The sequence below is a fragment of the Dasypus novemcinctus genome, chromosome 9 (genome assembly GCF_030445035.2).
Source record: "Dasypus novemcinctus isolate mDasNov1 chromosome 9, mDasNov1.1.hap2, whole genome shotgun sequence".
Classification (NCBI taxonomy): domain Eukaryota; kingdom Metazoa; phylum Chordata; class Mammalia; order Cingulata; family Dasypodidae; genus Dasypus; species Dasypus novemcinctus.
Window position 1 is genome coordinate 34,335,256 of NC_080681.1, and position 23,480 is coordinate 34,358,735.

General features: G+C 43.0%; 1 protein-coding gene and 1 pseudogene across 1 annotated transcript in view; one reads left to right on the top strand and one right to left on the bottom strand.

Moving 5' to 3' along the window:
• Positions 1–23,480, top strand: part of TGFBR3 (transforming growth factor beta receptor 3) — a 219,799-nt gene that overhangs the window by 40,918 nt on the left and 155,401 nt on the right. The gene's annotated exons all lie outside the window — the stretch shown is intronic.
• On the bottom strand, positions 3,742–5,159 carry LOC139439553 (probable ATP-dependent RNA helicase DDX47 pseudogene; annotated as a pseudogene).

A 23,480-nucleotide genomic window follows, 5' to 3' on the forward strand; every position in this document is an offset into this window, starting at 1 on the left:
CGAACTGGGGGTACAGGATGTGATGTTATTCTGGGTGACGTTAACTTTGATCACCTGGTTAAAGTGGTCTCTGCTAGAATTCTCTGCTGTGAGGTTACTCTTCCTCCTTTTGTAATTACTTGCTATTTTGGGGAGAGCGATGGATTTTTAATATAAGAGGGTATGAGAAGTTTGTAATAGGGTTCAGATTCCGTGGTACAACTAACCTTTTAGAAATGAGTATTTGTTGAATTTAGGAGTAGTATTGAAGAAAAAGCCAGAGGTATATGAGAAGGCTGTTAACATGTACGTCCTCTTTCCAAGCTCATGTCTGTGTGAGACTGCTTTCCACATATCCTTCAGCTAAAACAATGTATCATAGCAGATTGAATGCAGAAGTAGATATGAAAATCAAGCTGCCTTCTATGAAACCAGACATTAAAGAGATTTGCAAAAATTTAAAATAATGCTTATTCTCACAATGTGCTGGTGTTTTGGAAATAGTGATTTTTAAAATAAAATATGCAGTGGGTTTATTGTTGATTTTAATGAATTAATACATATTTAAAAATTACTCAGTTTTAATTTCTATTGTGGTAAATGTCGATAGATATAACTCACACAAACAATGTCTTGTTGGAGTTCTTGATAATTTTTAAAGGTAATTGGCTCCTAAGAACAGTAAGTTTGAAAACTGCTGCTTTCTGAATAATACAGAAGATGATCTCTTGCAGGATTGTGGTGGAGAGAAATCTTTGCTTCTTGTCCAAATACTGTTTCACTGAAGGATTCCACCAAGGAGAGTTGGTGGGTCTGCCGTGGAAAAAGTTGCTTATTTAGCAACTATCATTATGTGGTAAATTTTAAGTTATTTCTTTGTAACATCCACACTTTTCTCTTATTAGCAACATGTTCTCAAGTAATGCTTTATGATAAGTGACATCTGGGGCGATATTGCATTCATAGGATAACACGTATCTAGCTAGTGTTCTAGAGTTATGGAATGTTGGTATTTTAAGGGTCCTTTGAGGTAATCTGCTCCAACTCTGTCTGGTACACAAATTGTCTTTCTAATATTCTCATTGACTGAGCCTCCAGCCTTTGCTTGGACTTAAAGCATTTCTTGACTCTTGAGAAACTCTGCCTTGTGTTGGGCTGCCAAGCACTGGCTCGTCAATGCCAACCTCCCAGCTCCTGGCTCTGCCCTGTATAGCTACATAGGGTTTGTCTGAATGGGCACATCAATTCTGGACAATTAAGGGTTGTCTGAAAGTGACCAGATGCTGTGCCTGCTGGTAAAAAGAATAAACCTTGTATTTGTAGTAGTCCTGAGCTAGTTGGGAATACTTTTGAGATAAAAATTTGTTCCACTGAATCCATAACTGTCCTGTGAGCCAGGGAGGGGCTAGGCGGTGTCAGCTCTTTCGACTTAACCCTCCTAAAATATCCTCATTTGTTGTTCTTTTCTGGAGGTGGAGCCACTTTTGTACTTTAAAAACTTGATCTCGCGTATTTGTTTATTGTCTCACTCCTCCTCTTACAATAGGATGGAAGCTCCATGAAAGCTGAGGAGTAACTTGCCCTGCTGTTTGCTGCTGTATTCCTAGCAGCCACAGAACTTGGCATATAGTAGGTGCTCAATATTCGAATGATGGAATTAGAGATTGAACACACAAATGTAAATGTATTTTTAATTTAGTGCAGGAAAGTGGACATCACCTTCCGTTTTTATAAGTCCTGACCCATTCTGGGGGACTGAGCCAAAGGGCAACCTGTTAGAAAAGAGGAAATGAGATCTCAGGTAAAGTATCTCCTATTATTTGCAACTTACAAATACATTCAGAAGAAAAGTATCTTTTCTCTTTTGATATGTAAAGATTTCCTAGAAAGGGAAAGATTCCTAATGCTATCAGAATTGGGTTTTAACATCACTCCCGCTGGTTAGTAGCTTCAAATTGCAGCACTGGGGATGTGTTACATTAGCTTTCTCTACTTTGAGCACTAATGAAACAAGTTTGCCAGAAACATGAACTGTAAAAAGCCATCAAAACATTACAATGTAGGAGAAAAATGTGGTGAAAATTCTAACATATAATGTCCAAATAGTTCCTTTTTCTGGAGGCTTTTTAGTTTTCTTTGGTAACCTGCAAAGACTAGCTGAGGTTGTAGAAAATACTTGTAAAATTAAAATGACATTAGCTAGGACTTTGAACAGATAATTAAGGAAATTGAGGGTTCCTTTTGTCTCTGGTGTTTGTATCTCTGTTGTACATGCTAATAGCTGGGTTTTTCTTAGAAGGAGGTGGTGTATTTAGATCAGAAATCATTAGCTGATTCCATTTTCGCTGGGGAGAGACACCCTTTGATTTGGGAACCAGAAGACTGCTTTCTAGTTCAGATTCCACCTTCAACCTGCAGGTGGTTTTGGCCTAGTCATTTCGTTCAGTAACTTAATGATTTTGAGTGAGTTACTTAACCTCACTGTACCTCAGTTTCTTCACTGTAAAATGGGGACAGCATTTTTCTCAAGGATGTTGTGAGGAATTAAATACATTAACACATGCAAAGTATGACCCATCAATGTTCTGGGGCTAGGAAGAAGGAAAAAGAGGTTTAATAGGGGGGCATTTTTGGGACTTGGGAATCATCCTGAATGATATTACCACGAAAGATACAGCCATTGTATATCTGGCCATAACCTACAGAGTTGAACGGGAGAGCGTGTAAACTACAGAGTAAACTATAATCCATGCTTAGTGGCAGTGCTCCAAAATGTGCTCATCAATTGCTTATCAAATGAATATACCACACTGTCAAAAGATTGCTAATGTGGGAAAATGTGGGAGATGTGGGGAGCGAGGCATATGGGAATCCCCTGTATATTCTCTGTAATATTTATGTAATTGAAATATCTTTTAAAAAACAAAAAATGTGGAAAAATACATGCAAAGTACTTTTTGGAAGAGAATCGGGCTCATAATAAACATCTTGTGATTACTATTACTGTTAAATGTGGATATTTTGAGGGTATTATACTGGAGGATAAATAAAAGAACTTTGCAAATTTAAAATCCCTACACAAACTCAAAGGAATATTATTTGTCTTTGTCTATCAATATATATCAATGGTGACCTAGTATTTGCAGAGTTCTCTCCCACTTAAGGCCACTTTCCTTGCTTTCATCTACACTTCTCTATGCGAATTTAATTTGTACAGTGTTTTACTAATCATGAACTAGGAATGCTTTGAGGAAAGAAGCGCTGGTTTATTAGAAAATGAAATAACTTTGAACTTTCAAAGGCATTGCTTTTTAAAAAATATATATATAAATTTATTATTCCACTTTAGTTCTTAATGAAGCACAAATTGAGATGGCTTAAATACCACTGTTTGATAGATGTAGAAGATCCTTTTCAAGTATAGATCATGGTCTTCATCAACTTTGTCCTTGACTTGGTGAAACAGGCAAAAATGTCTGTGAAAAGTGATAGAAGAACACATCCTTCTCAAGTCATGAGCGAGGGATCAAGGTTGAAGAGCAGTAATAGTCTGGACATGAGCCACTGTTAAAAATACCCTGCGGTAACAAGACTCCAACACAGAATGGGGAATTAGTCTTGGGTTAGCTGAGCAGGTTTTGGACATAATTCTGACAGATTTCGGTCTGAGGAACTCTGTTGGAGGTGGTTTCTTTTTTTTTCCCTTCACTTCAATCCTCTTATACAGAACAAAAAGCAAAACTCAAGTCTTTATAAAAGTGATTAACAGACTTTCTGTTTTTTCATTTTTCCTCCAACCACCTTGTTCCCGACACCAGTGGCACCCTCCGTATCATCATTGTCCCCAGCATCTTCTCGTGTGCGTTTCTTCTCTTCTCCATGCTCCCTTAACTCCATTCAGGCAAATCTTTGGGCTTCAGTCACACGTTCCGGCAGCATCATCACCTCTTCATCCTGTGTTGGAAAAACAGGCAGTTTCTTCCCAATTAAGCGCTCTATGTGCTGAAGAGTTCCACATCATACTGTGTGACAGAAGTAATTGCCTTTCCAGAGTGCCCGGCTCGAGCTGGTCGACCTACTCGATAGATGTAATCCTTGGAATGGGTAGGAATGTCAAAGTTGATAACTACATCCACATGAGGAATCTCTAAACCTCGACTTGCAACATCGGTTGCTAGAAGATTGGACTGAGCCTTGGCCTTGAACTTATTAAGGGATCCTAGGCGCTTGCTCTGGCTCATCTGTCCATGGAGGGGGATGGCAGTGAATCCAAGATTTTGGAGTAGCAAAGCTGTTCTCTGAGTATTATTACAGGTGCTGCAGAATATCATAAAGGAGTTTCCAGCCAATTCGTTTAGAATATAAACCAGATAGGTGTCCTTGAATTTAGAGGGAATAAAAAGATAATATTATTGTAATTTCTCAACTCTCTGGTATTTTGAGGAAAGAGCACATTTCACAGGATTCTTCAGAGCTGAAGTCTTTGCACCTTCTTGGTCATGGTAGCAGAGAAGAGAAATGTTTTCCGATCTCAGGGGATCACTTTCAGGATCTTGTCAACCTCTGTCTCAAAATCCACATTCAATATTCGGTCTGCTTCATCCATGACCAAGTATTTGAGATCTCTTAGATGAATCCTTTTGTATTTTCCATGTGGTCAATCAATCTACCAGGAGTGGCTATTACTATTTGTGGTTTTTCCACCAGGGCCAGAGATTGGGACATTGAATCAATTCCACCGACAATCACAGCACTTTGCACACCAATAGAGGACCTGAGGGCTTCAAATTGCTCTGAGATCTCAAAGGCCAGCTCCCGTGTGTGTGTGTGTGTGTGTGTGTGTGTGTGTGTGTGTGTGTGTGTGTGTGTGTGTGTGTGTGTGTGTGTGTGAACTAGGGCAAACAAACGCTGGGGCATCTCCAGCAGGGCATTGAGGAAGGGCAAAGCAAAGGCCCCTGTTTTTCCAGAGCCAGTTTCTGCAGCCCAATGATACCACGACCTTGAAAAGCCAAAGGAATAGCTTTGATCTGGATCGTGGTGGGCTTTGTCCCTCCCAACTCGTCACAAGACTCACAAAGCACATCTGTCACACCCAGGTCTTTAAATGTTTTAGTTTCCTCCTCCTCCACCACCGGCTGGGGCGCTTCAGTTGGAGAATGGTGCTGCTTGGATGTCACCATCTTTCCCACCCGTATTGCTTTTTTATATGCATATACCTCACATCACCTAGAAATTTTAAGTTTAATTTCTGTGTAAGCAGATTAAAAAACTATTCTGGTATTAGATTCACAGTGTTCATAGGTAAAATGGGAAAAAATGGATAATACTGGATGAAAAGTTAAATTTTGGGGTACAGTTTTTTTTTTTAAAGTAACTATATATTAATTAAATTCTATAGGTTTTGTTTTAATTATACCTTTGTCTCTGCAGAGCATGAAGCAGATTTTGAACATGCTTTAAAAATACTGGCTATCATATTAAACAAGAGTTAGGTTTTTTTTAAAGAGGCAATTAATTGCAAAATATTTTGATATTCAGCAGGCAAAGGAGTCACTACTTTGTGTAAACAGCGGTTAATATGGGCTCTTTGGAATAAAAGAATTTGAACTATTTGCCTGAGGACAAACTTCTTAAATGTTTAGGTTTCCTCTGTCCTGTAATAAGTTACTGTGATAAGATAAAAAATTTCATATCTGTAGAGCAAAACATTTGAGTCTTGTTTGCAAAACATGTTTGACTAATTTTTCAGGTTTACCTTTGAGTTACTCTGATGAATTAGGGGACTTTCATCCCTTTCCTGTCCTTATGATAGTCTAATTGGCTTGTGGTTGATGAATATTGAAGCATTTGTTTCTGGGAACAGAAAGTTTAATTTTTAAAAAACCATTTATTTTTTTAAAAGAGATTTATTTATTTTTAAAATTTATTTCTCTCTCCTTCCCCGCCGTCCCCAGTTGTCTGCTCTCTGTGTTCACTGACTGTGTGTTCTTCTGTGACCGCTTCTATCCTTATCAGCAGCACCAGGAATCTGTGTTTCTTTTTGTTGTGTCATCTTGTGTCAGCTCTCTGTGTGGGCGGTGCCATTCTTGGGCAGGCTGCGCTTTCTTTTGCGCTGGGCAACTCTCCTTAGGGAGCGCACTCCTTGCACGTGGGACTCCCCTACGCGGGGGACACCCCTGCATGGCAGGGCACTTCTTGCGCACATCAGTGCTACGCATGGGCCAGCTCCACATGGGTCAAGGAGGCCTGGGGTTTGAACTGCGGACCTCCCATGTGGTAGGCGGATGCCCTATCCATTGGGCCAAGTCCGCTTCTCACCATTTATTTATTTTTAATTGTGGTCAAATATCCATACATAAAAATCATTTTACCCACTTTAGGTGGACAATTCTTTGATATTAAGTACACTGACAATATGATATAACTTTCACCTCTATTTCCAGACTCTTTTAATCATCTCAAACTAAAATTCATCCTCATTTAGCAGTAACTTCCCATTCCCTTACCCCCACTCCTGGTAACTACTATTCTGCTTTCTGTTGCTATAAATTTGCTTATTCTAAGTATTTCATATAAGAGAAATCATACCATATTTGTTCTTTTGTGTTTTGCTTATTTCACTCAAAGTATTTCAAGTTTCATCCATGTTATATCATGTTCCAGTACTCACTTCTTAGAGCTGAATAGTATGCTATTATATGGATATATTGCATTTTATTTATCCACTCAACACTTGGGTTGCTTCTATCTTTTGGCTCTTGTGAATAATGCTGCAATGAATATTGGTGTACAAATAATCTGTCCAACTCCTTGCTTTCAGTTCTTTTGGGTATATACCTAGAAGTGGAACTTGCCCAGTCATATGGTAATTGTATGTTGAGTTTTCAGAGGTACTGCCAAACTGTTTTGCACAATGGCTGCTCCATTTTACTTTCCTACCAGTGGTGTATGAGGGTTCCTCTATCTCTGCATCCTCTCCAACACATGTTATTTTCAGTTTTTTAAATAATACCCATCCTAGTGGGTATGAACTGGCATCTTATTGTAGTTTTAATTTGCATTTCTCTAATAGCTAATTATGTTGGGCATCTTTTTATATACTTATTGGCCACTTGAACATCTTTGGAGAAGTGTCTATTCAAATTCTTGGCCCATTTTTAACTTGGGTTGTCTTATTTGCTGTTGAGTTGTAGGAGTTCTTTATATATTCTGGATAGTAAACTCTTGTCAGGTATATGGTTTCCAGATATTTTCTCCCATTCTGTAAGTTGTCCTTTCTTCTTGTTGTTGTTGTTTTAAAGATTTATTTTATTTATTTCTCTCCTTCTCCCCCCTGCCCCAGTTGTCTGTTCTCTGTGTCCATTTGCTGCGTGTTCTTCTTTTTGTCTGCTTCTGTTGTTGTCAGCGGCACGGGAATCTGTGTTTCTTCTTGTTGCATCATTTTGCTGTGTCAGCTCTCTGTGTGTGCAGCACCATTCCTGGGCAGGCTGCACTTTCTTTTGTGCTGGGCGGCTCCCGTATGCCGGGGACACCCCTGCGTGGGGCGGCACTCCTTGCGCGCATCGGCACTGCACCTGGGCCAGCTCCACACGCGTCAAGGAGGCCCGGGGTTTGAACCGTGGACCTCCCATGCGGTAGATGGACACCCTAACCACTGGGCCAAGTCTGCTTCCCAGTTGTCCTTTCTTGAAAATGTCTTTTGATGCACAAAAGTTGTAAATTTTGATTAAGTCCATTTTATCTATTTTGTTACCTGTGTTCTGATATAAAATCTAAGAATTCATTGTCTCCTACAAATTTCTGAAGATACTTCCCCAATTTCTTTAAGAGTATTATAGTGTTAGCTCTTTTTTTAAAAAAGATTTATTTTTTATTTATCCCCCCCCACCCTGTTTGAGCTTGCTGTCTCCTCTCCGTGTCCATTTGCTATGTGCTCTCAGTGTCTTCTCTTTAGGTGGTACTGGGAACTGAACCTGGGAACCTCTCTCAGGTGGGAGAGAGGTGCTCAATTGCTCAGAGCTCCCTGCTTTGTTGTGTCTCTGTCTTTCCTTTGTGTTTTCTTCTTGCATCAGCTTGCCACACCTGCCTGTCATGCCAGCTTGCTCTCTTGCTTGCCCCCTGCCCCATGTGGTAGGTGGGAGCTCAATCATCCACTTCCCTGTTAGCTCTTGTAGTTAGGTTGTTGATCCATTTTGAATTACTCTGTGAGGTGAGAAGTAGGGATCTGCTTTCATTCTTTTGCATTTTGTTTAAATTCTTAATCATCATTTGTCTCTGGAATTGCCATAGAGGCCAGTGAATTACTTCCATGTTCTTAATATGGGAATGTGTCTGAATGACTTTTAAGTGGGTTTTATGTTCACATCTATTCTATAACTCCTTGGGCCCAGACTAGGTGACTTGGTTTACAAGGGTCAAGAGGACCTGCATTATACAGATTTTTTTTTTAAGGCCGTAAAAAGAATTTATTGGGACATGGGGGAAAGAACAGAGCTTGCTAAAAAGTGGGAGGGAAAGATGGAAATACACACTAAGATTTGGTGTGGGCCTCTCTAGGCAGAGAGAACCACAGAAGTCTTTTTTTAATAGATGTTTTGTTTGAAAGCATCTACCTTGAGACAGAAGCTGCACTTTGCAAAGTAAAAGACAAAATGTTACTGATCTAATAAGCACGTGGACAACCAGAAAGGGAGATGGGCAGGGTACAGGTGTTTCCAGACCTGGTCTGTGTGTCTCACCTGCTCAGCCTCATTGAAGGCCGAGCAGAACTTGTGGTCTTTGGGCAGTGTTGCCTTGGGAAGTAGAGAAGAGTCATGATTTTCCACTTGGAAAAACCTTTGGGAATCCAGTCTAGAAGTTTTTGCCTGCATGTCCTGGATGGGAGGTATGATGTGCTTCCTGCTGTGGGCGTGGGGAGAGGGGTATCCTCACCTCATGGAGCGAGGAGAAAGCATCTGACTGGCACGCGTGATTCACAGATGTCACACCCAATTCCACGTTGGCATATTCAAGATCCTTCTCTTTCTCTTTCCCTGGCTTTGCCCTGTTTCTGGGGCCTGTGGAAGCCGTAGGGGTAAGTCGCCACTCTTCCTTATGCACTTCACCCTTCCCGTGCCGCAGGCCACGAACTGGGCCCAAGCTCCCCCTGAAATCGGGCTTGTGTTTAGCGGGTTTGCTTTGTAGTTCCTGCTCAGACTCCAGACTCCTGCGTGACGTACCAGCCAGTGCGACTTCAGCTTCTGGGGTAGGAATGATAGCCCCAAAGTGTAGAACCCGAAGAAAGCTCTGGGCAACCTCTGCTGCTGAGCAGCTGCTCCCAGCACCAGGTGCTGTGGTAACTGGGACCTCAAGCCTCGAGCATCCGTATCACAGTCAGAGCTCCTGCTGGAAATAGATTGCCTGCCCGATTGCCGGGACTAAACCAGATCAGAGACATTCCAAACAACAGTAATGGGAGAAGTGTTCTGTGCTTGGGGGGCATGCAGCAGGGCCTGGTAACCTGTGGATCCTTCAAGCAGAACCACGTCCGGGTGAGCTTGTCTTGGTTATGCCAGAGAAAGCTAGAGGCAACGACTATGGTACTGTGTGAGCAGTTTCCACAGCACGCCCTTGCACTGCACAGGCCTGGACTTTAGCTCTGGGTTTAGATGAAGGCAGTGTTTATCTGACTTTCTGAAAATCTTATTTAAGGTCCTGCCTTTATGTAAACCGTAAAGCTATTTTTGGCTCTGCACCTTTAGAACCGACCCCTCGTCTGGAACAGCTGAGCCTAAAGTTCTCCCTCTTTGGGTCCTTGCTTCCACAGTGATGGTCCTTTGTGTCCAAGGAAAGCACACTTGGTAGTTATAACTTCCGTGGGAAATGGATGTCGTTGAGCCTGAGTTTGAAACCCAGGGCTTCCTTTGAGGGGACTGCTCTGTTCTGGGTGCCTCTAGTATTTTTAGGTTTAACGATCCCATGGGGGACTCATCCAGCCTCTAAGTGTCATTTGGCCTCACTTAAATGCATACGGGGTATCCCTGAGTATGGGTAGATAAAATCATAGTCTGCATCAAATGTCTCTAGAATTGTGGCGCTGCAAATGCCCACAGAAACCATCAGATCACAGCCCGGTCTCGCAGATGTGTAAGCCAAGGGTGAAGGCCTCCTCGCTAGTGTGGCAGAGTTAGTGCATGCATTGCCTGATGCCATCCAGAGCTCCGTTCCCCACACTGTGCTGTGTCACTGCAAAAGTGCTCCCGTGTCCTAGTGGAGGAGAACGCGCTGGGGCAGTAGAGAGGACTGGCATTGGTGACTTACTAAGAGAACAGACACACCCAGGAAGATGAGCCAGAGGAAAGATGGACACCTTAAGGTGCCTGTAAGTCAGCCTTAGCTTTAAAGTTTAAAACGCTCATTCCTTGCAGAGGGGAGGCCTTGATGTCCCTCACCTGGTCCTCCTGATTTGACCACCTGTCCAGGAGGTGGAGGAGAAATGGAGAAATGGAGAAGGGGACTTGTAGGGGGGGATGGTTGTGGCCACAGTGGGGGTACATGCTCCTAAATCAGAACTCTTTCCAAGAAGAATTCGGGTCCTCCCCTTCCCTGAGCAGCCCTGTCCTCCCTGTCTTCCTCAGTCTGCCTTGAGATTTGAATATCTGCTTCCCCTCGGGAAGGTAACCCGTCCAGAGGGACCCTTTCACGGGGGAGGAGTGAGTTCTCGTGCTGCTCCATTCAGTGCTCAAGTCCGGCGCAGGTGCTGCGGCGGCTGCCGCTGTTGGCTCGTGGTAATACCCTGTGAGCTTCCCCGTTGATGCAGCAAACCACATCAGCCTTAGTTTTCCTCTAACTTGAGGATTTAAGTTAAAGTATAACCAGAAGTGTCCCTTCTATTCCAGTTATTTCGGTACACTGGGCTGTGGATTTCATGTTTCCTTCCTGTCTTGGCCGACATACCTGTTGGAAATGTGAGTTTGCCAAATGCAAACTCTTTTTCCTCTGGCTAGTTAATGAAACTAAATAGTGAAGGGGTAGATTGGTTATGTTTGAGGATTTATTATGAGTGTGAATATTGGTACAGGTGAATCCCATGCTCCACGCAGAGTAATTGTAGTCAGGGAAAGAAAGAAGCTTTTCCAGGTTTTCTCTATAGCTATAATGACATTCAGGCTTTTTGGGGGGAAGGGAGAAAGAAGGGGGAGGGCCGTTAGGGAGTGGCAGACCCCTGGGTGGTCTGAGGAGCCGGTACCCTGAAAGAGATGAAGCTGTTCATCAGATGGAGGAGGATTCTGCACCGCGTGCAGCTGAGCTGGTTTCCCTCGTATCAGGTCACATTTAGCCATAAGGTTAGTAAGTCAGCTGCGCCGCATGCCTGCACTGGTCGTCACTGACTTGAATTCTAGATGGGGGTAAAGAAATGGAATAGATTTATTCATTGGGTAAGCACTGAGTAACGGCAGCCTACCACACTGACAGAGCTGAAAGCAAGCGGTAAAATTTGCAGGCTGTTTCAAGATTTCATTTAAACAACTGCTAAATGTTGTATTTTAAACCCTTACCAGATTGCCTCGTAGAACTGTGCCATCTTTACATTTTTAACATTGGTGGTTTGCAGAATGAAAAATTCCAATTCTGGATGTTGGTGCAGAGTGCTCATTGACCCTTGTTCACACAAACTTGTCCCCAGCTGTAGGAATTTAATATTTTATAAAGAGGCTTACGTTGCTATATATTTAAAGATTTGTCTTATTAATATGCGATAAGGAACTTACCTTTTTACCTTTATTCCCTAATTGATAAATGTGGTTAACTATGGAATATACTTACCTCTTGTGAATGTCCTTTACATAATGACTAATTTGAGAGTAATGTATACTATGTACCTTTGTTTTAAATTGCACTGTTTTTAAGAAATTGTAGAGGGGCTACACAAGCCAAGCATCTTCATAATCAGATTATGCTGATCATTTAGTTGAGCAGTTTTTGACACCAAGAATCAGAAGCCCAAGGAGTACATTTATAGTTTTAATCTACTCCCATGGAGGGTATTTTATTACCATATGCTATAGCTTTGTCAAAGGCCATTATTTTCCTTTTCCTTTTTGACTGTTTGTAAACTTGAATACTTAAGCATGTACATGATCTTGTGTTTTGCTTTCCTTTTTTTTTTTTTTTACTGTAAAATGTAAATATTTTAAGAATATTTTGATTCTAAATACGGTAAAAGAATCTTTCACCTAAAAAACAAACAAAAAACATGGGAGAGTCAAGGCAAGGCTTTGTTCCTGTCTTTCAGAATCTCAGCTGTTTTCTCCTGGTTTCCTGAAGTCATTTAGCAAATGTTTATCAAGTGCCTACTGTGTGTCAGGGACTGTTATCGTAGCCAGTAACTTATTCTTAGTTAATGAATGATCTCATTGGTCTTACAAAGAAGTCTTAAGAAAGAAAAGGAGGATCACTGGGGCCCTTTGTGTGTCTCTTCCTGCTCATCTTTTGGTGCCTTCACACCTGGGAAAGGAAGTGAAACATCAACTTAAATCTGCTTACTTTGGGAATAGCAGTTTTAGAAAAGGTTCTGAGAAGGAAATTGAAACTATTAAGAAACAGGAGATTTGGGGATTACTGCTTTCTTTTTTCTTCTTTTTTCTTACTTCTATTAGCCCAGGGGCTCTATCCCAGTTACCACTGATAATGGATCCTTTTTATGGTTAACTCTCTTGTCGGTTAAGTCAGTGACACATGCTGAGAATAGAAACCAGTACCGTTTCCATGTCGTCATCACCAGGCCATACGCGTGCCCCTGGTTCTGCTGTTGTGACTGTTGCTACGATGCTTAGCATGAAATGCCAGCCATGTGCCCGGCAGCTTACATCACACCACAGGGTCTGTACTCCCGGGAAGCTCACCTTCCCTGAAGCCCAGGACTTCTCCGCACTGACCCCCTCGTGGTGGAGGGGAGGGGCAGAAGCCCTCCTTCCGGTAGATGTGGTCTCTACTTGAATCCAGTGAAAGGGGACTGACTGTACTGGTTTGTTTTGATAGAGAAGACCTTTATTAGGTAATTTTTTTCCTGTTAATTTCTGCTTTACACAATATGAAACTTTGAGTGTTAAGGAACAGACTAACACCTCTGTGCACGGTTTTTCTGGTGTTTCAGGATATGTGACTTGCAATGGTTGACTAAGTGCTAGGCTCTGAGCAGAGGAAATGAAACAGATGTGAGTCCCAGCCTCTGCTCTGTTGGTGCTTGCTGACTCGTGAGGGAAGAGAAAACTTCAGATGGCATCACGAGGCGCTCCTTTAACTTGAGAAAATGGAAATGGAAACTTGGCTACTTTCATTCACTCCTTCGGCTGTTTACCTCTGTGCGTTGCTGGCCATAGGGTTGTCATCACCCGAAGGTGGATCTGTAGGTCAGGATGGCTGTCGGCTGCTCTCGGGGCTGTGTGCTTCTTTGTAGTTGGAGGAAGAGTGATGCTGGCTTGGGCTTTCTAAAGAGTGAGAGAGCTTTTCCCCCCAAACTTTCAGCTAGCCTCTCCTTACTTTCATTGGCCAAATAGATTCAGCCCATTAAAAATTAAAAAAAAAATTATTTCTTCATTCACTCACTTGGTATTATACTCTCCTTGTTGTTGTTGTTGTTGTTTTTTTATGGACAAGTCACTGACAGAGTATAATGGAGTTACCATGATTGGCGTACACTGATCAGGTAGAGAGTCACCCACACTGCTCACCACAGAGGCTTCCTTCCCAAAATAGATGTGAGTGAGACTCTTAGTAGAAGAAACATTCTTACAGTAGGATCATGACATAGGCATAAGAGATCAAGGACAAAATAATGGAGAGCAGGTTCCGTCCCTTGTTGGAGATCCCTCAGTCCCTGGATGGTCTTCTCTGGAGCCTCTAAGGGGGAGCTGCCCTGTGGCCTGGCCCCTCACCTCTCCTGGAGTATAGCTTCTTAGCACTAAGACGCTCTGTCTCCCTTGGAGTTTGTGGCCACAGACCCTAGTTTCTAGTAGGCATTTAATATGCGTTATGAGCAAATGCTGAGAAAACGGAATGAAAAGGGATACTTTATATTCCTTTGTGCTTAGCTGTCGTGTGTTGTGAGGAGCCGGCAGACTGCTTTCGCAAAGTGGCTGTACCATTTTGCATTCCCACCAGCTGTTTTTGAGGATTCCAATTTCTCCCTATCTTTTCCAACACTTGCTGTCTGCCTTTTGGTGATAACTATCCTAGTGGGTATAGAGTGATGAGTCATTGTTTGTTCATTAGTTTTTAAAGACTAAACATTTAATTGGGCATCTGTTACATGCCAGAAGCTCTTTGCTAGGTGTGAAAATATACAGAGATGTGATCTCCTCTTCTCTTTACCTCTGGCCTCATCTCTTGCCACATTGCTCTTCCTAGTTTGTGTTCCAAAAATATGAAATCATTTAAAGTTTCTCCACTTAACATATATTTTTTCTTACATCCAGGTCTTTGCTGTTGCCTCTGCTTGGACGAATACTAAATAACTCTTTTATTGGTTAACTTCTACACAGCCAATATATCATAGAGCTGGCAGTCTGGCTGCAGCGTCAGTTCTTAAACACTGTTCTATATATATTTTTCTTTTTAAGTTAGCTTTATTGAGATATAATTTATATAGAATAAATTGCATGCATTCAAAGGGTACAGTTTATGCCCCCCCAAATCCCTTTTTGGCCCTTGAGGTCAATGTCTCTGGCCCCAGACAATTGCTGATCTGCTTTCTGTCACCACATATTAGTTTTCCCTGTTCTAGAATTTCATATACTCTTTTTTAAAAAATTTTTTTAATTTAAAAAATTTATCTCTCTCCCCTTCCCCCTCCCCATTGTCTGCTTTGCTGTGTGTGTTCTTCAGTGTCTGCTTGGATTCTTGTCAGTGGCACTGTGAATTTGTGTCTCTTTTTGTTGCATCATCTTGCACGTCAGCTCTCTGTGTGTGCAGCACCACACCTGGGCACGCTGAACTTTTTCTGCATGGAGTGGCTCTCCTTATGGGGTGCACTCCTTGCACATGGGGCTCCCCTACGTGGGGGACACCACTGCGAGGCATGGCACTCCTTGCGCGTGTCAGCACTGTGCTTGGACCAGCTCACCACACGGGTCAGGAGGCTCTGGGTTTGAACCTTGGACCTCCCATGTGATAGGCAGATGCTTGTCTTGCTCCTTTTGCTCAGCAAAATGTTTTTGAGAGTCATCCACATTGTTGCATGTATCAGTATTCAAATTGTTTTCATTGCTGAGTATATTCCTTTGTTTGGATATACCCCAATTTGTTCATTCATTCACCTGTTGATGGATATTTGAGTTGTTTCCTTCGACTGTTACAAAAAAAAGTTGCCGAGACATTTGCAAACATGTCTTTTTGTGAACATATTATGTTTTCATTTCTCTTGGGTAAATAGATAGGGGGCTACTTGCTGGGTAATATGGTAAGGTATGTTTAGCTTTATAAGAAACTGCCATCCAGTTCTCCAAAGTATGTGTACCTATATTGATTTTGATACAGATTTCTCCCTTCCCATTCTTATTGCCTGGATAGGTTCTATAATTTCTTAAGGATCACCTCAATCATCTCCTCTCTTAGACCTTTTTGCCTCTTTTTTATCTTTGCCATAGCACCTTGGCTATTGAAATTGTTCATTTGCCTGTCTTTGCTGTTACAGTGTGCACTCCTTGAAGACAGGGAGTTTGTTATTGTTTCTTTATCTCCAGGACCTTACATGGCACTTAGCACCTAGGTAGGTGCTCAGTAAATGCTTGTGAATGGGTAGCTGAATTAGACATTATTCTGCTTTGTGAGGGAGCTTATGGCCCTGTAAGGGTTATAAAATAGGCATGAAAATATCTGTCTTGGAAAGTAGAAATTGATAGAGTTTAAAAACAAGGTCTGGAAAGTGGATTTGGCCCAACAGATAGGCGTCTGCCTACCACACGGGAGGTCCACAGTTCAAACCCTGGGCCTCCTGACCTGTGTGATGAGCTGGCCCATGCACAATGCTGATGTGTGCAAGGAGTGCCGTGCCACGTAGGGGTGTCCCCTGCATAGGGGAGCCCCATGAGCAAGGAGTGCGTCCCATAAGGAGAGACACCCAGCATGAAAAATGCGCAGCATGCCCAGGAATGGTGCGCACACACGGAGAGCTGATGCAACAAGATGACACAACAAAAAGAGACACAGATTCTGGGTGCCGCTGACAAGAATACAAGCAGGCACAGAAGAACACACAGCAAATGGACACAGAAAGCAGAAAGGTGGCAGCAGGGGAGAGGGGTGGTAGGGAGAGAAATTAAAAAAAGTCTAAAAAAAAAAAGAACAAGGTCTATGGAATTCAGACAGAGAGAGAGTTTTTAATAGGGAGAATTTGGAAAGGTTATTAAAGGAGTTAAGATTTTAGCTGAGCCCCAAAGTAAAAGGAGAATTTAGATGTACAGAGATATTATTGTACAGAGGGGTTATTCTAAAGGGACTCGACTCAAGCTTCTATTCCAAAGGATTGAGGAGGCTAGCAACATGATGTATTTGGGAAGGGTCACACTGAGATTCCCCTGTTTTGAAATGGGTGATAGCATTGCTCTTCTCTGCCTACCCCGCGCACTAGGGGGTCTTGAAAATGTTTTCTATTTGACAGTAGAAGAATATGAATCTCTCTCTCTTTCCTTCCTTCCATCCCCATTCCTCCCTTCCTTCCTTTTATCCATCTATCATCTATCTATCTGTTCCAATTCTGAAGTCTTCTAGATGGGAGAAAAAGGCTTTTCTTGTCTCCACTTCCTCTTAGCCTGTGACGTGTTCATGGTGACACCATTGCCAAGGCCCTGCCTAGGAGGTTGTCGGGTCTGTTTAATTCCAGCCTCCTGGCTGCACTAGTCACTTTCCCGTATAGCACATAATCATAGAGCTGTAAGCTTTCAAAATAATCAAATAATTGGCCCCCATTTTATAGTTGAGCATTGACCCTGAGACCCATAGAGTTACCTACCTGGTTAATAATAGTAATGATAAAAGCTGCCATTTGCTGAGTACCTTCTATATGTCTTATCTTTGCCTGCATTATCAAATCCCTGTGACAGCCCTGCAAACTGTAGCTATGTCCCCATTTTACAAGTGAGGAAACAGAGAGAGTCTCCAGTGATTAACGACAGAGCCAGGATTCAAAGCCAGGCCCTTTCTACTCTAGCACCACACAGAACCCAGGCAAGACCCCAGTGTGCAGACCACTGACTGCAGGTACGTAAAGAGCTGTTGTCAGTCAAATGGAGTAGACCGGGCTTCTGTGCTGCTTAGAGAGATACTGGGATTGTTGGATTCTTCAGACCTGCGTACAATCCTGCCCCCAAATAAGATATCCAGTGTAGGAAACCAGCCAACCAACATTTTTGTTTTTTTAAGATTTATTTTATTTCTCCCCCCCTCCCATTCCCCCTGTTGTCTGCTCTCTGTGTCCGTTCACTGTGTGTGCTTCTATGTCTGCTTGTGTTCTCATTAGGTGGCTCCAGGAACCGACCCTGGGACCTTCTGGAGTGGGAGAGAGACAGTTACTCTCTTGTGCCACCCAACTCCCTGTTCTGCTACGTCTTCTCCTTTTCTCTCCTCTGTGTCTCGTGCCATCTTGCTGCGCCAGCTCTCTGCATCGGCTGACACTCCTGTGCAGGGAAGCATTCCCACATGGGCCGGGACTCCACGTGGGCCAGCTTGCTGCCTGGGCCAGCTTGCCCTCACCAGGAGGCCCAGAAATCGAACCCTGGACCTCCTATATGGTAGACGGGAGGAGCCCAACTGCTTGAGCCACATCTGTTTCCCCCAACCTTTGTTTTGATCACAATTATTTATATGAAAAAGTAGGGCATGTGTTTTTAGTTTTTGCTTATATAAATAATACTGTTGGTTTTAATTAAATGAGTTGTGTTTGAGTACATTTGCATGGCAAGAGAGTTAAAGTAGAAGGATAGAGAGCAAGGTTAAAGTTCCCCTTCAACTCTCCATCCCTGCTCTAACCCACCACCTCCTCCCCCGCCTAGGTCAGAACTGTTTACAGAGTTACTCCATTCAACCCTTTTCCTTTTTCTTTTTTAAGATTTTATTTATTTATTTATTTCTCTCCCCTCCCCCCCCCCACCCCACCCCGGTTGTCTGTTCTCTGTGTCTATTTGCTGCGTCGTCTTTGTCTGCTTCTGTTGTTGTCAGTGGCACGGGAATCTGTGTTTCTTTTTGTTGCATCATCTTGCTATGTCAGCTCTCCATGTGGGTGGTGCCATTCCTGGGCAGGCTGCACTTTCTTTCGCGCTGGGCAGCTCTCCTTATGGGGCGAACTCCTTGCGCGTGGGGCTCCCCTACGTGGGGGTCACCCCTGCGTGGCACGGCACTCCTTGCGCGTATCAGCACTGTGCATGGGCCAGCTGCACACGGGTCAAGGAGGCCCGGGGTTTGAACCGCGGACCTCCCATTTGGTAGACGGACGCCCTATCCACTGGCCAAGTCCACCACCCTCAACCCTTTTTCTGTACATTTCTATACATATATATGTGTATATATATATGTACATAATTTGGGGAGTTTAATAAATTGTATTTTTGCATATTCATATGCAATTTTAAAAACTTAATATGTCATTAAGCTGTTTCAGTGCAAATAGCACTATTTTAAAGTGTAGCAGATATATTTCATGGTACAGATGTACTGGTGTGTGGGGCTCCCCTAAGTGGGGGACACCCCTGCATGGCACGGCACTCCTTGTGAGCATCGGCACTGTGCATGGGCCAGCTCACCACACAGGTCAGAAGGCCCTGGGTTTGAACACTGGACCTCCCATGTAGTAGGCGGACACTCTATGAGTTGAGCCAAATCTGCATCCCCAGATGTACCATTGTTGATGAACATTTACGTTATTTCTGTTATTCCTCTCTGGTAAATAATGTGACAGTTAACACCTATGCATGAAAAACTTTAATACCTTGAGATGGTGGGCAGTTCCCTTGCTACCAACCCGCCTGGGAGGATTGCAAAATGTTCACCGTGTTCCAGCTGGCCCTTTGTTATTGCTTGACCTCAGCTTAGGAAAATCTTAACTGGTCATTACAATGTAATTGTTGATAGGTGAAAGGTTAGTAAACGCTTGATACAGTGGTAGATACCTTCTTATCTGTTAATTCATTTAAATCTGGTAACAATCCTGTGTAAAATGCGTTATTGGTCACCATTTATCTGAAACTATTACTTGGAAAGATTGTGACTTGCATGAAGTCGTATACTTAGCTTCTAAAAGCCTCCTCTTCTGATCGTCAATTGAGCGTTCTTCCCCCCATTCTTCTGAAGCTGGTCCATTCTTTTCTTAAGAAGTCGAAGAAGGTAAAATGTCTGTGAAATGACGGAATCACAGCACTAGTAAAGAAAGGAAGCGCAGGCAGCCGGGATTGGGGTTGGTGGTGGGGGTGGGGGCAAAGCCTCTAAACTTGTCATCCGCGCAGAGGTGTGATTCACGACCTGGGGGCTGTGACAGCGGCTACAATGAGAGACCTTGGTGTCCTGACAGCAATGTCCTGCTATTGTAAGCCGTGGATTTAGTATCATACTAAAATAGATAAATCACTGCCGGGAAGGCTGTATGTTTAGATGCAGCGGTCTCCTGGAGGCCCCTTCCAACAGGAGAATAGCTCTGAGTGGATATAAATTGTCTCAGCTTCCTTTGAGTTTTAATTTCTACTTGGGTCAAAGGGTAATTTTCAGCTTGGGGGATGACTTCGCTCTTTGAGAAATGGGCGCTGTGGAGGGGCAGTGCAGTCGATGCTTGGGGTTAAGGGTTGTTTCTGAGTGCTTCCTGGACCCTGCGTTTGTGGGTTCCCTGAAGTAGGTGGGGGCAGCCTTTCCTCTGAAAGGCACAATTTGAGCAGTTTGGAAAGCGGAGTCTTTTCTACTTTGTGTCAAAATGGCTTGTGCACATGGATTGTAGGATGATCCTGTTGGCCATAAAATAATCTAAAAATTAAAAGTAAGTCACCACATATATTTGAGGAAAGAAGCTAAGAAAATCTGAAAAATACTTAATAGAGTAAATGATATTCTTATAATTTGTCAGCCTTTTTCACAGATGTGTACTCGAGTATATGGTGATGCAGTATGTCTATAAAAGTTGAAAGCAGCATATCATGTTTGCATCAAACCTCCTACCCCCAAACGCATACACAAAAGGCCCCACTTGTACATCTCTGAATACTCTCTTGGTTCTTGCCCCACCCCTTACCCTAAATACATATTTTGGTTACTTCCCTAAAGATATATGATACATATTAGCCCCACTTAGAATCCCTATGGAACATACTCCATTTAGTCACACCTCTCTGAGCAGTGTATAAAGTGTGAGGTTTGAAAACACGGGGGACAGCAGGTCCACTGGGAATCCTAAACGCTGGTTTCCAGCCACAACTGTGCTAGAATGAAAATAGAAAACAATGAGGCATGTGCAGAGTCAGCTTTTCTTTGTGCCTCAGCTCAGCAGTTTCCCGCTGTCCTAAATGTTACTTAAAAAAAAAAAAAAAAAAAGCCTGGAAAAAGGGGAAATGATTCAGTTAAAATGTTTTAATAGTGAAGAGTGAAAACATAGCAGCTAGGGCTGTGGTGACATACTTAAAAAAAATGAAACACTGATGGTGAGAAGTCTCACTGCTCTTTGCTTAGTTTTGGTGAGAAATCTCACAGCTGTTTGCTTGGTTGTGAGGTTTTGGTGAGAAATCTCACCTCTCTTTGCTCGGTTGGCGTACATATGCACAAAACACATCTTACCACGCACATAAATACAAACTCAGCTGTGGATTTCTGTTGTGGTAGTGGGACAAATTGTATTGCTGTATTATCATGAAGTATGAGTTTTGTTTTGCTTCTGCTGCTCACTAACTGTGGAACCTTAATAGTACTTTTATTCATAAATCAATCAAATAGTTCCATTTCACAACTATTTGTTGAATGCTTAGTATGTACAAGGCCCTAGTCTAGGTGCTGTGGAGGATTAATAAGAAGAAGGGAAGCAGACTTGGCCCAGTGGTTAGGGCGTCCTCCTACCACATGGGAGGTCCACAGTTCAAACCCCGGGCCTCCTTGACCCGTGTGCAGCTGGCCCATGCTCAGTGCTGATGCGCGCAAGGAGTGCCGTGCCATGCAGGGGTGTCCCCCATGTAGGGGAGCCCAACGTGCAAGGAGTGCCGTGCCACACAGGGTGTCCCCCGCGTAGGGGAGCCCCATGTGCAAGGAGTGTGCCCCCTAAGGAGATATGCCCAGTGTGAAATAAAGTGCAGCCTGCCCAAGAAGAGCTGCCCACAGAGAGCTGACACAACAAGATGACGCAACAAAAAGAAACACAGATTCCCAGTGCCGCTGGTAAGGATAGAAGCGGTCACAGAAGAACACACAGCGAATGGACACAGAGAGCAGACAACTGGGGGGGGGGGGGGGGGAAGAGAAATAAATAAATCTTTAAAAAGAAAAAAAAGAAGAAAAAATAAGCTTTCCCCTACTTTAAGATAAATAAGCGCCAGGAGAGTTATTAAGACAACTCTCAGCTTCCAGCCAGGTGCTATGTGGCCTGTGCCCATCAGAGAAGAGCCAGCGTGCTGCAAGAATTCAGAGGCAAGGGCAAGGTTAATCCTAGCTGAGTTACTGGAGAGGCTTCCAGGAGCTAGAGAAGACCTTGAGTTGAACTTCAAAGGGGGGGGATTTTAGCATGTTGAGAGAGGGGGTGACGATTAGGAGCCTGTTGATGGACCCCGAGAAGCATGATGGGGACCCTATGGTAGGTGGCGACCACCCAGTTCAACTCCCCTTCATTTCTGTGGGTCTCAGTTTCCTCATCTGCACAAAGATACTTTAGATTTCTTTTTGTTTCAGCATGCTCAAGAAAGAAAGAAAAAAAAAATACTCTTACCTTTGTGGGGAAGGCATGCAAATTTTCCTGGGTCATATGCCTAGTGCCTGAAAACAATTAGATTTTTTGCCTTTCATGAAAAGTAAATATCAAAAATCATTCCTATTTTGGTTTGTTTCATTTTTCTTATTTTCCCATTTCCTTTGGCACCATTATTACTAGGAAACTGTTTACGATGAGAGGGACTTGTAAAAACATGTTTGGGGATAAGGGGAAAAAATCATAAGTAATATGTTGTGAGTCTTTTTGGGGAGTGGGGCAGGAATCCAAACATATATACTACAGTTTAAACTGAAGTTTTTTTAGTGACAATATTAGTGTTTTAAGCATCTGGATCTATGTCTGTGAAAAGAAGAGCTAATTAACATCAAGTACATTGAGATTCCCCCCCCCCTTCTCCCCCTTATCAGCATCCTTCAGAAAGTACTGATTAAAGATGAAGGCTGTTCCCAGTTCTTGGTTTGCTTCCCTCAAAGCCCACAAAGTCAAGGCTGAGCTGGGGGTGCTTTCCAGAAAGCACAGACTTCCTTTCTGATTGGAAATAATCTCTATTTTGTTTGACCTTCAAAGTGTTCATGGACTTGCTGGAATACATAGGGCAACATTTGTCCTGCCAGGCCAAGGCAGTTTAAGGTTGGTGTCCCCAGGGACTGCTTTATGGCGCACTTGAAAGCGGTGGGAGGAAGATGACTGTCGTAACTTAAACATTTGCATCGTTTCCTGTTTGAAAATCAAGGGGGTGATTTAAAATACCCAGATTTGAAAGAAATAGAAAACAAATACTTGTTGTGGTTCCCATTTGTCTGAACCTTTGAGTACTTTGCCAAGGTCTGAGGGTTCTTATGCAACTGACCTTGTCCTGAGGAGGGGTTTATGTCTCATTCATTACACTGATATCTGCAGTCCCCTTCTAAAGACTGTCAGATATGGACCTTGGAAAGCACAATTTCTGTGCCTTTTGAACAACATGTTCTTTATGATGCTTTGTTTGTAAAAATATTGTCAGATGGCTAGAGATGAACATTAACAGATTAATGCTTACTGGCATTAGATCTCACCATAGCTTTTGCTGATTATCCCAGAGAGAGATTCCAAAGCCTAAAATTGAATTAAAAGTTATTGCTGTTGGGAAGTGGTTATGGCTCAACTGATAGAGTGTCCGCCTACCATATGGAGGGTCTAGGGTTCGATACTCAGGAACTTCTAACCTGTGTATGAGCTGGCCCACGTGCAGTGCTGATGCACGCAAGGAGTGCCGTGCCACGCAGGGGTGTCGCCCGCGTAGGGGAGCCCCACACGCAAGGAGTGTGCTCCGCAAGGAAAGCTGCCCTGCATGAAAAAAGCGCAGCCCGCCCAGGAGTGGCACCGCACACATGAAGAGCTGATGCAGCAAGATGATGCAACGAAAAAAGTGACAGTTTCCCAGTGCCGCATGACAGGAATGCCAGCGGACACAGAAGAACACACAGTGAATGGACACAGAGAGCTAACAACAGGGAGTAAAGGGAAATTAAAAAAAAAAAATCTAAAAAAAAAAATTACTGCTCTTATTTTAAAGCAAATGCTTAATAAGAGACGG